This window comes from Mustela putorius, unplaced genomic scaffold (assembly GCF_011764305.1).
Source record: "Mustela putorius furo isolate JIRA1106 unplaced genomic scaffold, ASM1176430v1.1 tig00000174_pilon_pilon_pilon, whole genome shotgun sequence".
Lineage (NCBI taxonomy): Eukaryota > Metazoa > Chordata > Mammalia > Carnivora > Mustelidae > Mustela > Mustela putorius.
Window position 1 is genome coordinate 40,869,095 of NW_025421304.1, and position 16,992 is coordinate 40,886,086.

At 58.0% G+C, this 16,992-nt stretch overlaps 1 protein-coding gene across 5 annotated transcripts in view; it reads left to right on the forward strand.

The window, feature by feature from the left end:
- GSE1 (Gse1 coiled-coil protein) overlaps positions 1-16,992 on the forward strand; it is a 387,483-nt gene that overhangs the window by 16,319 nt on the left and 354,172 nt on the right. The window lies entirely within an intron of this gene.

Consider the following 16,992-nt stretch of genomic DNA (forward strand, 5'->3'; position numbering starts at 1 on the left):
AATGTCATGTTTCATTTCTTATTACACAAAGTATTCACTGTTAAGAAGGTTTGTGTCCCTCCCAGGCTATGATGTATATTTTATCTGTCACACAGATAGAATTTGCGATGAAGTATACTTTATAACCATGATTGAAACTTCTGTTTCTTTTGTCTTTGCATTTAAGGCAAATCTCAAGAGTGTCCCTTCAGAATCCTAGAACTGGGAGGAAGCACAGAGATTCTTGAGCACAAAAGCCCTCACTTTGTCAAAGACTCTGAGGCCTGGGAGGGAAAGGGACTCACCCTTGAACTTGGGGCACTGTTCAGACACTGAGGCAGGATGCTGGTGTCCTGGGACCTCTCCGCTTCATCAGCCAAGGCTGTCCCTCTGGCTGCAGGTATCTTGATCTGTTTGCATTCACGATTTGAGGGGCCATGAGATCCCCAGACCCGGGTACAAAGAAGGCACTTAGGGGGGTGAGGCCAGATGGCAGACAGCATCCTTCTATGAGCCTACCGCCCCTCCACCTCTGGTGCTACCCCTCCGAGCCATGGGAGGTTTTTTCCTGTAGGAGTTGGCATTCTGTTTATTTATTTATCTGTCTTTGGGGATGGGTGCAGAGGAGGGGAGAGGAAGAGAGAGAATCTTAAGCAGACTACGTGCCCAGTACAGAGCCTGACGTGGGACTTGATCTCACCACCCTGAGATCGTGACCTGAGCCGAAATCAAGAGTTGGGCACTTACCCGACTGAGCCACCCAGGTGCCCCCTTCTTTAAAGGAATTGTTTTAACTGCAGTTTTATTGGGATATAATTTGCTCTAAAATGTGCCCTTCTGAAGAGTACAATTCAGAGGTCGTATTATACTCAGAGAATGGGACAGCCATCACCACCGTCTAATCTTAGTAGAACATTCTGCATCACCCCTGAAAGACACCCCGTCCTCCCCTCCCGGCAAGTCCCTGACGACTCTGTCTCTCTGGATGGGCCTGTTCTAGACACTTGTTGTAGATGGAACGTGCGACACGTAGGCTTCTCTAGCTTCGCCAACTGTCGTCCAGGTCCAGCCGCGGTATAGCGGGTGTGGGCGCCTCTGCCTCCGTTGCGACTGAGTGGTGTTCTGGCGTGTGGATTTGCTGCGTTTGGGCCCTGCATCTGCAAGTGGGCATTTGAACTGTCTCTGCCCCTTTTTGGCTTTTGCCATGAATGCCGCTGTGAACACCCACGCCCAGGTTTTTGCATCGAAGTATTTCTTTTCTCTCAGGTGTTTACCTAGGACCGGCATGGCTGGGTCCGGTCCTAACCCTGTTCAGCCATCCAGGGACCCGACAGGCTGTTTCCAGCACAGAGTCTCCGCCTCCCACCAGCCGCGCGGGGGGATTCTTACGTGTGACTTGCTTTTCAACGGGGAGCAGGGTGGGTGGGCACGTTTCTATATCTGGACACATTCAGTAAATATTAAAGTTCTTTTCCACTCTTGAGCCCCTGTATCAAAATAGGATTTTAACACACACACACATACACCGGTTTTTTTGTTGTTTTTTTGTTTTCAATTTGGAAGGGACGGATCCCGGCTCCAGCACTTACTGTGTGGTCTTGAGCAAGTATCTTTCCTTCTCGGTGCCTTAGTTTCTTCATCTGTAAAACACTTGTGATCGGATCAGCCTCCAAGATGGGTTGGGGGTGGTTCGTGCGTGTGAAGCATTTGGCATAGTCCCTGGCAGGAAGGGTTGTTAAGTTTACATTACGACTGTGTGACTGTTGGAGAGCTTGTGGACGTCCAGAGGAGGAACAAAGGAGACGTTTTTGCCCAGCGTCAGCTCAGAGACAGCTCCTGTCCCCACCGTCATAGTTTCCCCCCACGCATGGTCCGCGCCTTCTTTCTCCCAAGTCCAGGCGAAGCGCTCCGTACAGCTGTTCGTCTTGCTCTTGCTTCACGTCCCAGCATTAACATTTCCCAAAGTTGTTACGAGCACCGTTTTAATATCTTCCCAGGGTAAAGGGCCTTGCCTCCCCCCGTGGCCCCCGCGCCACTGGGCGCCGAGGAGACCTTGCAGCAGAACAGAGCTGTGAGTCCTGCCCTAGAACTACAGACACGTGTTAGCCAGAGAAGATGCCCTCGAGCTCTCGACGGGCTCCCGGCGTGGGTATGATAGGGTGGCCTGGAAGGCCTGAGCCCCTGAAGTTTCCAGAGTGTGTGTGGGTGTTGGGGGGAACATGCCTGGGGAGAGGGGGGAGGCGGCACCAAGGGTATCAGGGCGGCTTACCTGACGGTCCTTAGTCTTTGCTTGAAGTCTAACTTGTTCTGTGCTGGAAACTCTGAAGATAGAGCCAGAAAGGAAGTGAGAAAAGTCTCCCGCCGTTGCGAAAGCCGGAGCTTCCAGCCGTGGTCTCTGTGCCCGGGCGTGTGCGTGCACACACTACTGTGGGTGCGGCCACACCATGTACCGTTTCCAGGTGGGGTGTTGTGCCTGTCTCCTAGTGGGACTAAGACTGGGGACGGTGGAGCAAGATGCTTGGGTTCAAATCTGGGCTGTACCCCTCCCTAGCTGTGTGTTCTTGAGCTCGTCACATCACCTCTCTGTGCTGTAATTTCCCGATCTGGAAAGTGGCCTAGTAACGGCGTTCATCGGGAAGCGTGGGCAGGTCAGAGCACCAGCCGTTTGACCCAGACTCCTCCTGCACTCTCCATCCTTGGAGAAAAAGGAGTTTTATTGGCTACATAGCGACCCCTGGTCACCTGCTGCCCCACACCAAGGTTGTTTCTGGATTTTCTCAGGTAGGGACAGCTCTGCACTAAGCCTTCTTGAACCTCATTTGCCTCTGGGAAGCCTCCACCCTGGGCCTGTCCCCCGCCCCGGCTCCCATGCTTTGCTTCCTACCGAGTGACCTCCTGGACTGCTCTGGCCTTGCCTCGTGAGGCTGCGGGGAGCCCGGGGGGCGGGGGGGGGGCAGTGGATCTCCGAGCCTCCCTGCTCCCCGTGCAGTAAGTGGCCCAAGGGGTGTGAGACCAGGAGGGAGAAACTGTCTTTGGCAGTCTCTGAGCGGCTTGCCTGGACCGGCCGTCTGTCGCAAAGGACGGGGACAGGAGGCGGCAGGCAGGGGTGGGAGCAGCCCAGCTCGCACCTGGGCTGGGGCTGGAAGCCACCTCCGCCCTTCTGGGAAGGAGATGGGACCTGAATAAATGCTTTCCCAAACGAGAGTGCTTCTGCCTGCCTGCTGCCTGCTCGCCACCCGGCTCCAGCTGCTGTGGGGCCACGGGAGCCCCCCAGGGATGGTGTCCCCAGCAAACCAGCCTCAAGGAGTGCATTTCTCCGGGCTCTCAAGGCTTTATCCAAAGAATGGGGAAAACTCTTGAGCACCCACGACATGCTCTGTGTTCTCTTCCGCCCACTCCATTCTTCAAGGTTTGTTTGCTGAACACCCACTGGGCAGGGAGGCAGCCCAGAGGGAGTGATAAACGCACCCCCTTGTTGAGTATCTGTGCTGGCCCCATGCTGTAGGTGTGAGTCTGTTTCCTTTAAAAAAAAAAAACCTCATTTTGAGGTCGTCATAGATTTACGTACAGCTGTGAGAAAGAGCAGACAGAGAGCTTGTACAGCCTTTGCCTCCTTAGCCCGGTGGTGACATCTTGCGTAACCATAGGACAGTGTCCCCAGCAGCATACTGACCTTGACACAATCCCCGGTGTTATACGTACTTGTATGTGTGTGCCTGTGTGTGTCTCTGTGTAAGTATGTCTCTGAGTGTGTGTGTCTGGGTATCTTTGTGTGTCTCTGTGTGTGCTCTCTCTGTGAGTGTTTGTGTCTGTGTGGCCTGTTTCATTTTACAGGGAGGAAGTGAGGCTCAGGGTCAAGGCCTTGGCCAGGACCAGCCCGCCAGGGCGCAGCAGAGCTGGGCTTCATGTCCAGGCATTCTGACCCCACATCCCTGAATTACTCTGGGGAAAAAAAAGTCACGTTTACTCTTCGATGCTGTTCTTAGACTTGTAATCCCTCTGGTCTCTGCGGCAGCTGTGAGCTGAAAACCCGGACCGGCTAGAACCGGAACATGTTGGTGCTGGGCTGTGGGCTTCTGTTTCACAGACCAGAACACTGAGGCTCAGAAGTGAACAGTTTGCCTAACGTCCCCCAACTAGCTGGACTGGGGCTGGTCTGAGTCTCTCCCCTCATGGTCTACATGTGACAGGGACCACAATGAACTTCTTCTTCCAAGAGGTGAAAGGACAGAAGACACTTTTGATTACAAGTACCAGGCTCAGGATTACGAGGATTACGAGGAAGATAGCAGGGGGCATTTGGGAACATTTCTGGGTAGGAGGTGACCTCGGACACTTAGCATGCCCCAAATGTGTGCCAAGGAACACTAATGACTCAGGTTTTGAGGTGACTCTTCTTTCCTTGCTTACATACGTTTGGGAACTGTGGGTTAAAGAAATCAATACAGGGTTGGGTGCTGCAGGACTTATCAGTGCCTTTAAATATTTTTTTTAAAGATTTTATTTATTTATTTGAGAGAGAGAGCACGTGAGCATGAGAGGAGAGAGATCAGTGGGAGAAGCAGACTCCCTGCCGAGCAGGGAGTCCGATGTGGGACTCGATCCCAGGACTCCAGGATCATGACCTGAGCCAAAGGCAATCGCTTAACCAACTGAGCCACCTAGGCGCCCCTTATCAGTGCCTTTAATGCTCTGACGTACACTAATGGCCTTCTAAAGAGAGGACAGATTGCCATTCTGCACAGTATATTTCAGGAACTGCTTGGTAAGACGCATTGTGGTGTGAGAGTCTGAGGGCTGAGGACATCGATTGCTCTGATGTGTCTGGCCGTGGGGCCAGCAGCCCTCCGATGAATGTGGAGGCTCTTGCCCAGCATGGGAAAGGCTGCGGAGTGACATGACATGTGGGAAGTGGGATGCAGATCTGTCTACCCGCCGTGATCACAGCCATGTGCCTCTGCGTGTGTGCCTTGTGGACAAGGAGGGGAAGTCAGCTGTCTTAGGTTGACAACATTTCAGGTGATTTATTATTTTTAATATAAGATTTTTCTTTCTGAAACCAACAAAGGAGGTTGGGCTCCATTCACTGGGGCAATAAAAAGCCATTGTGTATTTGAAGCAAGGGCTGAAGGCAACCTAACAAAAGCGGTTTTAAGAGCATTTTTCTGTGTGGCGTTGGGGAGGCCAAGCTGGAAGGAGGAGGGGGCCCGGCAGAGAGCACTGGGAGCCGGCGGCGGTGGCCCTGGCCTCGGCCCGAGTGGTGGCTGAGAAGGGAGAGCTGGGCGTGACGACCTCACAGCTCTGTGCTTTCCTGGGGACCAGAGAGGTTATGTCACTTGCCTTGAGTCACACAGTGGACAGTCTGCAGACCTGGGACCTGGCTGTAGCTCCGAGTTCAGAGTCTTGGAACGTTGCGCTGTGGCACGTATCTGTCTTCGTCTGCATCACAGTTTTGCCAGCTTTCTGGGTATGTACTGCTTATCTACGCTCTAAGGAAGTAAGACTCATGTGTGTGTGTGGGGGGGGGTGTGCATGTGTGTATGAGTATGTGCATGTGAGAAGGGGAGCAGAGAATCCGGACGTCTGCTGCAGCGTGACCCCACGACTGTCTCCCCGACAGAGAACATTCAGGAAGCCCCAGGCCCCTGCAGCACCCCGACCACCGCGGGAAGGACGCAGACAATGAGAGCCTCTGCCCTGTTTTAATAAGCGTGAGCAGCTGCTTTTCAGTCACTTCTGGTCTGTAGGTCCTCGTTGGATGCTTTTGGGGCCAGGAGCGCTTCTGGATTTTTCAGCCCCATAGACAGGGGCTTCCGTGCAGAGGCTGTATTTTCTGGAACACCCAGTGGGGCCCCCTCTCGTCAGCCGCCGTGGTGCTTGTGTACGGAACATGTGAACGTTCACACCGGGCGGGGACGGAGCTGAGGTAGAGCAGCTGGCAGGCTAGGCGGGCCTCACTGCAGAAGGAGTGGGGGAGACTCCAGGTCTCCAGGACTTCTGGCCTTGGGGCCTGGGGAAGGGCTGGGCGTCTGTGTTGACGCACAGGCATTGCGGCGTCCTGAGTAGGGGCGACTCTCAGTTTCGGTGACCAGGAGAGAATGTCCCTGTCTTGGATTTTTCCACGATTGAGAAGCCTGGGGAGGGTGCAGGTCGGACTGTACACTTGGGTGGAAGGCGGGGTCAGGTAGCCCAGAGCAAGGGAAGCGCTGGACGTTACCCCCAGACCCCCGCCCTGGGGGACTGCAGTGCCTGTGTGTGCCAGGGGGCACTGGGGTGTCTTGGTTTGCTCCGCCCTGTCCCCCCCCACCCAAGCTGCTGGAAGCTAGGCCTGCCCGGACCTTGAGCAGCCACATCAGCTCTCCTAGCAGTGGGTCACCGTCCTGCACAAATGCTCCCCAGTGGCCCTGGGAGGGAGTCCTGGAGGCCGCATGTGCGTGTTTAGACGGGGTGGGACCTGCTGGAATTTGCATTCCCTCATTCAGAAGCTAAATGGATCTTTTATTAAGATCAGCAAGATCCATTTTTAACTGAATTTGAAGGTCACTCCGTGCTGCGGTTCCTTCCCAGAACGCTGAGGGCGACTATGTATCCACAGCGCTTGAGGACCGGCCATCAGCCTTATAGTGGGCCACCCTGTGTCAGGGGTCCCAGGACCCCAGTACAGGACCCTGGGCCAGCAGCTTCCTTCCTGTGGGGTCAGGTGAGGGACCAGATATGATTTGTTCATTGGTCTACCATCTACTGGCCACCTCCCATGTGCCAGACACGGGGGAGGACCAGTCCTGGTTCCCAAAGAGTACGGAGCCCGGTGGGAAAGCTGAACGGATGGACAGAGGATTCCAGGACAGGGGGATGAGGGCTGGGCTGGGGTCAGCATTCTGGGGAAGGATTGTAGGAACACACTGAGGCCCCCCGTTCACTTGCGGAGGGGCAGGCCAGGCTTTGTAGCTTTCAAAAACCACATCCATATCCTAGTTTAGGGCCGAAAACCCCAGAGAAGCCAGCACGTCAGACTGTGGTTCTAGAAGATGAGACCTACGGGAGCTAGCTGTGTTCTTTCCAGCTGCCGGTGGTCGTGAGAGCGCCAGCCCCTTGGCCGGGCTAAAGTAAACACCTCTGTATGCCGGGTTGTTTGGCACTTTTCTCTCTGGATCAAGGCCACATGTCACACGAGTCAGGAACCTGGTCCCAGTGTCCCTGTTTCGTGTCCTCTCGGAGCGAGCCCCTTAATCGAGTGCCTCCATCTCCTGGTTGGACAGCGGGAAAATTCTCAGGGCCCCTACCCCGTTCCGGCTGAGAGGCCAAGGCCCACAGGACGGCGGTGTGTGCGCTCTGCGGCCATGTAAGCCAAGTCGGTCTGAGCAGAGCACAAGGCAGGCATGATTGTCTTCAAGTGTGTCTCTACTGTGCCTTTGACGTGTGGTGAGCGGATAGGGTACTTTCCAGATGCAGTCAGTGATCTACGGAACGTGCTTTCTCCAAGCCTCCTGCCAACAGCGCCTGTGTGATTGGGGAACCCTCCCGTCCTGGGACGCTGAGCCAGGGCCCACCGGTTCCCCACTCCCGGGGCGTGGGTCTTCCTGTGGAGAGGTCCCACCTCCCGGGAAGGCAGCCCTGATGGTCTGGGCCTGTAGCCTCCCGCCCGCTCCGTCCCTCCTCTCTGCTGTAACCCTCAGGCCCACAGAATGTCCGGGAAAGGAGCCCGCATGTCCCTTGATGGGAAAGAAAAGCGGGCTTTCCTTCTGTGGCCGCGTGAGTGGGTGGGTGCGTGGCGGTCGAAGGGCACACAGTCCGCTCTCAGCCAACTGTTCCCAGGTGCCGCCTGGGGGCAGGCGCTGCCGCGGGGCTGGGTGAGGGGGCCCTTGGCTGTGGACAGCATAGACAGGAGCCTCCGCCGGCTAGGAGCTGACCTCGCAGCCAAGGAAAGAGACAAAAAAGAAGTGAATGAACAGAGCCTAGGGCAGGCGTGTCTGCTGGTGGCCTGGGGAAGAGGTGGTGGCCAATGGGGGGGTTGGGAAGGAGGTGGCCGTGAGTCCCCCTGGCCAAAAGCTTGGCCTGAGGAGGAGCGCCAACTCCTCCCCCTGTACTGTAGGAGGACCCGGTGGCTTTAGAGGTGCTGTGCGCTTACCCCCAGATGACCCTGGATGCCACTGTTTGATTCTGAAGAGCCCTGCAGAGGACCCCCCCACACACATACACCACCTCTTGGCACCCCCATGCCCAGCTCCCTGCTCTCTGGGCTTGGGTCCTGGCACTGGCCTTCTGGCCAGGCTGCCTCTGAGTGGGCAAAGTATGAGCTGGGGTATGGGGTTCCTTCTGTCCCCTGGTGGGGCACGGAGAGTACATAACAGAGGGGCCTGCTGTGTGTTCTGTCAAGGCATCCTGGCTTAACCTGCCAAAGAGGCAAGTTTGTTCACCAAGACTCCACTCCTTCATTTCTATGTAAATAGACACTTGGTTTCCTTGTCTGTCAAAAAGCATTTCAGGTGGGAACTTGGAGTTTGCGCCTCTTTACTTTTTCTCTCTGCCATCTAAGTTTGGGAGCTCAGGATCCAAAAAGGATGAAACAGGGCATTCCGTCCAGACGGCAGACTTTGCTCTCTTAGCCACGGGCAGCAGGGAGGGGGTTTTGAGCAGGAGCACAGTGTAACAAGAGGAGAGGCTGAGCCCCTTGTGACGGTCCAGGCAGTATCTGGAGGGTGGTAGCTGGGCAAGCGGGCCAGAGGCTACTGCACTGGTCCGAGCACAGATGTGGGGGCAGCACGGACAGCCACCATGGGATGGAACAAGCTGGGCTTGGAGACAGGCTCCTGGGCCGGGAGCCCTAAGCACCTGCTCTGACTCTGCCGTGCTCTCTTTTCTCCTAAACAAAAATAGCTAGGACTGTCACCCTTCCTTCTGCCGCTTGAGGACAATCCCACGTGCTCCCTGCCTGCTCCCTGACACCTTGTCACTCTCTTCCTCCCCTTTCCTTCCACCTGCAGATATACTTGGGTCTCATTTTTGTCACTAGCAGGTGCTTGTCCTTGTGGGCCAATTTTATCTTCCCCTGTGAGGCTCCAGGTCCCTCAGGGCAGGGACCTCTTGAAAGAACCCTCGGGTGTCCTCCCTTGCCCAGCATCAGGCAGCCAGGCCAAGGCGACAGTGATTTACTCTCATCCTGCTGTAATGGGAGTAATTGTCTGTGGCGCGTTCTCCCGAGGGCTTCCGTCCCATTGTCCCGAGGCTGCCCGTCCTCTCCGTATCAGGAGCAGGGAAACAAGGAAACTGCTCAGAGGGGTCACTGGACTGGCCCCACGTCACACAGCTGTCCGTGGTGGAAGCTAGACGTGAACGCCGAGCCCTGGTCTCTGGGCCCCGGGTGGGTGTTTCCCAGCTGTGGGCTGGCGCTGTCACACGGGGTGACTTCCTTTCAGGGACCTGCAGATGCGGCCCTAACTGACAGTGAAATCACACAGAGAGAAATTTGTGGTTTTTTTGACCCTTTCTTTAGCCCTACTGCAAGGAGATGGCTCAGGGCTGGTTTCTCATCCAACGTCAGAATTTTTTTTTTAATTGTGCTAAAATGGATGTAATATAGAATTTGCCATAAGCCCATGGCATTGCTTTTTAGTTTTCAGACCCTTTTGGATTTCAGAATTGAGGATAAAGAAGGTAGTGCTTTAGTGTGAAATCCCTGTAGATAGGTTTAGTTAACGTCTGTGGCTGGTGACCGATACTGGCTTTTTAAAAAATCTTTAAAAGGTTGTTTTGTTTTGTTTTTTAAGATTTTATTTATTTATTTGACAGAGAGAGATCACAGTAGGCAGAGAGGCAGGCAGAGAGAGAGAGAAGGAAGCAGGCTCCCTGCCGAGCAGAGAGTCTGACGCGGGGCTCCATCCCAGGACCCTGGGATCATGACCTGAGCCGAAGGCAGCAGCTTAACCCACTGAGCCACCCAGGCGCCCCTAAAAAGTTTTTAAAAAGCAAGTTGATGAGGGAATGCTTGGCTGGTTCAGTCGGTAGCGTATGCAACTCTTGATCTCTGGGTTGTGAGTTCAAGCCCCACATTGGGCTTAGCCATTACTTAAAAATAAAATCTTTTTTTTTTTTAAATATGAGTTGATGGGAAGGAATGTTTCAGGGAAATGGTGGTCCCGGTGGGTGTTAGGGGAGCTGCCCTCCAGGGCTCCCTCCCGGGCCCTGGTGACCGTCAGCTCCCCTATATGTGATGTGTGGAAAGCTGGATTCCAGAACCGACCCGCCTACCCACGCAGGTGTCAGGGCCTGGACAGGAAAGGGCCCGGCAGCTGCCCGCCCCAGTCCCCACCGCCTTCCAGAATCTGGAATCTGGAGAAAGGGGCCTGAGTGCTGGGGTCCCCAGGATCATGGGACTTCCCGTCAAGGGCCTGGAAGTGCTGCAGGATGCTGAGGCCCAAGTGGCTATGAGGGGCCTGCTGAGGCCTTGGCCTAGCTTGTGGGGTCAGGGAGCCGCTGCTAGGCTGTGGGAAGCTGGAGGCCCCCAGAGCAGAGCGCGGCACAGGTGAGCGGGAGTTGCTGCTGCGGGGAAGGAGGCAGGTGCTTCCCCCGAGGCTCCCGGCCAGGTCGAGCGTCCCCACCCCGCTGTAAATATGTGGGGCCCTTTTAGGTGCCCCGTGTCACATGCTGTGTGGGGGTGCCCACATCCCCGGGTCCCTGCCGTCCTCAGAAGGACCCACGAGAAGGGATTGCCACCCTCCCCCCACCACCCCGAGAACCCAGAGCGCCCTCTCCAGAGAAGCTGTGTGTCCCTTGGAAGGTACCCGTGGTCCTGGAGGGGACTCGGGACCACACCAGGAACCCCTCTGTGGAGCCTCACAGAAATCACACCAGTTCCCTTGTCTGTTTTCACCTGGGTGCCCTCCTTGGGAGCCCACATGTGGTCTACCCAGGCCCAGAGTGGAGCCAGGCCCGGCCGGGGGTGGGGTGGGGGGCAGAGGCCTGGGGTGAGGCCTCGTCCCGCTGTCACCCTGGTGACAAGCTGCAGGCTCCTGGCTGTGCCCCAGCTCCTGGGGAGGCAGCCCTGGGCTCCCTCTCACACCAGCTCCTCCCCCCCACCCTCGGCCAGAACATCTGTGTGCCGCTGGGGAATGTGGCTCCCAGCCCTGGTCCACCCCAGAGAGGATTTCTTTGGCCTCCGGCCTTTCTTCTAGGAGCAGGTCCTGAGGAGCATCTGAGCTCTGAATTCACATCTGGCTCTGCGATCTCTCCCGGGGCCCCCACCTCTTACCCTGACACCCCCCGAGCCTCTCCCCCCCCGCCCCGCTGTCCCTCCCAGTGCTCCATTCAAGACGGCCACCCAGACAGAGCCTCTTGCAGGCCAGGCCTTGACCTGTGGGCCTTCTGGGCCTAGAGCGGGGCAAGGAGGAACATCCCGTCTGCCCAGATGGGGGTCCTGACCGCAGCAGGGGCATGCGTGTGTGCAGAGCCCGGGGAGTTGAGTGAAGGGCCACTGTGGCTGGGCAGGGGCAGGGCCAGGAGAGCGCAGGGGGAGGTGAGGGCAGCAAGCTGGCAGCGTGGGAGGCCTGGGATGGGAGGGGGGAGATGCCCGAGATCTGGGAAGTCGGGGGGGGGGCTGTGGGCCTGATCTGGGGCCGGGGGGGGCGCAGCTGACCCACGTGGCAGGGTGATGATCTGCTGCGTGCCCCCAGGAGGGCTGGCGGTCGCTGTGCCCGGCACCCCGATTTGCCTTGCGGGACACCGTGGGGAGAGAGGAGGGTGGACCGCAAGTCTGTTTCCCTGGAAGGAAACGGAGGCCAGGGAGTGGGCTTGTCTCTTCTGTAAGAGCTTTGTCGGGCTCGGATTCCCATACCGTGCCACTTACTCACCTGACCCGTGTAATTCGGTGGCTTTTGGGACGCATGGCCACCACCGCGGTCTGTTTTAGGACCTTGCTGCCCCCCGGAGGGAAGCCCCGTCAGCCGTCACTCTGTAACCCCGCCCCCAGCCCTGAAGGGACCACTGGGCTCCTCTCCGTCGCTCTGGGTGTTTCCCTTCTGGACATTTGACGTGGACAAAGGCCCCTCACCTGTCGTTTGAGCCCAGCGTCTTTCACTGCCAGGCGCATCCGTGTTGGGGCCCGCGTCGGTCTTCGTCCTGTTTCGTGGCTGAGTGATGTTTTGTCGTGCGGCTCTGTTGCCATCCGTTTCCACGTTGGTCCCGCGACAGGCATCCGCTGGCCGTGCACGGTGCGTGTGTAGACCCGTGTTTTCCTGCTCTCGGGCCGGTCGTGGGAGCGGACCTGCGGGGCCCCGCGAGGCCTGCCACACCGTCTTTCCCCGGCGCTGCCCCATCTCGCGTTCCCACCCACAGCGTACGAAGGTTCCAGTCGCTCCGGGTCCTCCCTGGCTCTGGTGGCTGCCTGTCTTCGTGCTTCTTGCCAAACTAGTGGGTGTGACATGGTCTCTCCCTGTGTTAAGAGGTGAGGTTTGAACTGTGGTCTTTCTGCCTCTAGAGGCCATGCCCTTCTACCCCAAGGGCTTAGCTGGATGTGGCTGTCCTTCCTGAGACTCCATTGCCCTCGGCAGCAGGCCAGCCCCTGGAGGGCAGGGTTGCTCAGCCTGTGAGCCCCCACGACGCCAGGCCGGACCTCTTGCACCCCACCCCCAGCCAGCCGGGGCTGCTCTGCTCTTACAGCTCCTTTCTGGGTCTTCAGTCGAGGACCTAGGTGGGTGGTAGACCACAGGCCCAAAGTTCTGGAGTCCAGACTGTCAAAACCTCAGCTGGGGTGTTCTGGAGAAAAGCCCCTGAACACCCCAGAATGTTCTGGACAGATAGCTTGCCCAAATCATGAGTCATGAGAGTTCTCATCTGTTGGACATGTGCACGTGTCTTCGCTCACTTGATCCTTCCCACGGCCCTTGAAGAGATGAGTGCAGCAAATGCCCAGAGAGGTCAGACCACTGGCCCAAGGCTGCACAGCAGAGCCAAGATTCAAACCCAAGATTCGACTGTCCACGATCAGTCCACACTCAGGCCTCATAGTCTTACCTTTTTTTTTTTTTTTTTCCATTTTCTTCGGTTTCCTCTAGCCTGCTGGTCCCCACAGTCCTGACATTGTGTGGTGGGGGTGGATGGCCACCATGAAGGTCCCCGCCCACTGCCCCCCTGCTTGGGCAGCCCATCGTGTCCTCTTGTTAGCACTGGGGGTGTCCCTGTGAGCCAGGAGCCGTGGGGAGCTCTATGGAGTGGAACACAGGGACCCGCCTACAGAGGCCTCGCAGCCCGTGAAGGGTTTGGAACTGAACTCCAGGTGACCGTTCTAGGTCATTCTTTCATCCACCAATTTGTCCATTCTGCAAGGATCTGTCGAGTGCAGGACGTCTGGGAACGAAGACACAGGGTTTCACCTCATGGGTTTCACCTCACCCCAACCCCTCCCTCATGGGGCTTCTAGTCTGGAGGTAGAGAGACAGTGCGAGTCACCAAGTCCCACACACAAGTGCGCCTTTGTAGTTGCGGGGTGGGCTCAGAAAGAGGGGGTCATAGTACGAGTGATGTAGGTGATGGGGGCCTTTAACTTCGTGGAGACATCTGGGAGGCTTCCTGGGGGAAGTGACTGCTGATTCAAGGTCTGAACAATAAGGGGGAGTGGACCAGGAATAAGAAAGGAGGGAAGAACTCCACGTGCAACGGCCCTGAGGCAGGAGAAAGGCCCAAGGTGGGGAGGCTGTGTCTGGAGAGGAGGCAGAGGAGGCAGGCAGGGCTGGGAGCACCGCCACGTGAAGGACCGGGGGCGGGAGGGTTCTCATTGAAGGCTTTCAGCTGGGAGTGACATGGCGAGATTTGCCATGTGAGGAGCCTCGTGGTTCTGGAAGGTACAAGCAAAATGAAGGCCACAGGTTTTCAGCCTGATTTGTGGCAGCGGCGGAGGCTGTCCCCGGGGCAGAGACAGTGGCTGTTCCCTAGGGCTTGTGTGACCTGCTGGAAGCCGCAGGGGGACTCTGGGCAAGCTGTGGAAAGCATCTACCTCCCTTGGCCAAGGCCAGGGACCCTGGAGAAAAAAAGAGTCGCCCCTCCCCCGCGCCTCCGCCTGCCTTTCCTGCTGCTGCCGCACCTCTGCCTCAGCTGGGCCTCCGCGTCCTTACCATGCTCATTCATTCACAATCTCCAACTGCCTCCTCCAGAAAGGGGGAAGCTTCCAGGCCTCGAGGATGGAGGTGCTGGCCCTGAGCCAGCCCAGCTTGCCTGCCCACCACCCCCTCCCCAAACGCCTCCACCCTGGCCTGCCCTTTCTCTATGGCAGGCAAAGTGCTAATTCCCAGCGCAGAGAGGTGGGCCAGGGGCTGCGGCCAAGAGAGGAGAGACTGTTTACAGCCTCTGGCGGCTCTTGGCTCCAGCGGTCCGGCGGGCTGGCCTCGCGGTGACATGTTTATTCTCCAGGCCCCGCTGCTGGCCCCGGCTCCTGGCAGGGCCCGGCACAGGGTTCTTGGTGCTGGGGACGGGCTGGCGGCTGGGGGCTGTTTGCGTCTCTAGGCTGCTCCTTTCCTCCCGTTTCCTTCATGTTGAGGCGAAATGTGGGGCTGAGGCCAGGGGGCCGCTCCTCTTTCTGCAGGCACCGGCCCACCACAGCCCCTCCCGGCCCCTTTAGCCACAAGCCACACCCGGGCCGCTCACAGGACACCCCCAGCTGGCACGGCTCGGGAGTCCCACCAGACAGGTCTCCGGGGCCCAGGGTTCGGGTCAGGCCTTCAGGGCATCCGGTACCCGCGGGCCAGGCCAGCCCCAGTCACTCATGCCCTTGGCCGACTCCTGCTGAGCACCGCGCATGGGCCAGGCCCGGGGAAATGGCAGCGAGCAAGACCGATGAGGCCCTGTCCTCTGGGACGGGCAGCCCAGCGGGGAGGGGCCGGTGTCCCTGGCAGCAGGACCGGAGGACCTGAGGATCGTTCACAGGTTCCCCTCCCTGCCGCCGAGCTGGGAAGCACCGTCCCGTTCACGGCTTCTGGCCGGCAGGAACCGAGGAGCCAGCCAGCCGTGGAGCCAGACTGGGCCGGGTGGGATCCCAGCCCTGCCGCTGACGGGGGGAGGGGACCGCAGCTGCCTCCCTGTCCCGCTCCCAGCCTCTGCTTTCTCATCTGTAGAATGGGAGGCGTGGGCCATGTGACAGCCGCCCTAATGGAGCGAGCGTGCCCCCACACAGGATCGCCGCAGGCCCTGCTCTGCTGGGTACACAGCGATGAACCAAGATGGAGGCCTTTCTGGGCAGCGTGGGAAGTAGGGGCGGCTCTCCAGAGCGGGAGCACAGGCGTGATTCTGCTGTGTGTAACAGGGACAGGGCTAGGATCCCTGGGGCCTCATTCTGGGGCCTCGCTGAAGGAACACCCTGTCCAGGCTGGAGTGTCCCCATGAGAAGGGGTCTGACGAGGGTTGTTGGGGACACAGAATGTTCAGGAAGCTTCCGGCTCGCCACCACCGCAAGGACCCACCCCAGAGTCCATGTGCGGCATAGGGTGTCAGCTGGGGAGTCAGGACCCCGGGTTCTCATCCTTGACTGGCCAGACACTTCAGGTGAATTGTGCTGCCTTGCCTCAGTTTCCCTGGGGTCCAGCCTCACCGCATGTCCGTGTTCCCGCAGATCTGGGTTCCTGAGCTCCAGTGGCAAGGAGCCACGCCCTGTGGCTGGGGCCTCATCCGCGGCCTCTCGGCCTCTCGGCAGAGGCTCCTTTGCACACAGCAGGGGGCCAGCAGCACCTTCCTCTAGCCGCTTCCGCCCCGCCGTGCAGACCCAAGCAGGTGCCTGCTCCTGGGCCCGTCCCCTCCTCTGAGCACACAGTCCCTTAAAGGCTGTCCTTCACGTGCACGCTGGCTTCTTGCTGTGTTTTCTACTCACTCCTTTGAGTCCGTGCCCCCACACACCACCTGTCGCCTTCCAAGCGATTCCACGTGCAACTTTAGGGCCTCCAGACCGGAAGTTGGCAAGCAACTTCTTAAAAGACCAGATGGTACACACTTCCGGCTCTGTGGGCCAGTCTCTGGGTTTCTGCCCCTTATTCCTCTTCCCTTCTTTCTTTCCTCACTCACCTGTATAACAAACACTCCTCTAAAGATGTTGAGACGGATCCCGGCTCAGCTTGGGGCTGGGTCCCCGTTGACCATAGCCGGCTGAGGACCGGCCGGGTCGGCGGTGAGCACGGACCGTGGCCCCGGGCCTGCTGGGCTGCACCCCGATTGGCCCCATGACTTCCAACGACCACCCTGCATGATGGGCACTGTGATCCATTTACAGAGAAGGGAACTCCTACCCGAGGGGATGAGGGCATCGGCTGTCAGTATTGGAGCCAGGCAGGGCAGCGTCAGGTTTTGAGCCGAGACCACCGGTGTCCTTGTTTTGAACTGCCCATGGCTTGCCGCGTGGCTGCTGCTGCCTGGGCCTGGCTTTTCTGCCTTCTGCCCCCTCCCAGTGACTCGGAGTGTAACAGAAGTCCGGGTTCTATATGCCGTTCCTGGCTGTCTGCCTTTCTCCTGCGCTCCAGCTCGCCGGCATGCCCCTTGGACTTGGCCCCTCCCATCCGCTCCCCCAGCACTGTCACCTGCCCCCAGTTCAGAAGACGGCCTTCAGAGCAGCCCAGAGACCCAGAAACAGCTTTGGCTACACCTGCTCCTCTATGGCCAGCCCATGGGTCACACAAGGAAAAGCTCTGTCCCTTTGGCTGCTTGGCCCACATTCTGCAACCCTATATCTGAGCCACATGGGTGCGGCCAGAGCACGTGACCTGAGGCGGGGACGAGGAGCCCCAGGCAGGCGGCCCAGACGTGGCCCATGGGGCCTGCCCCAGTGGCAGAGGCAGCATAGGCTGGGAATTCCCCAGGGAGAGAGCCTATCCCTTGAGGTGGGTCGGGCACCAGGCACAAAAAGTGACCCCTTGGTGTGCTGAACCAGTCGGACACTGGAGACTCGTTCAGAACTTTGTCACTTCCAGTTGGCAGGGGCCAGAGTGGGGGGTAGTTCAGACAAGTAGTTCAGATAAGAACACGAGTGAAAAAAAAAGAGCA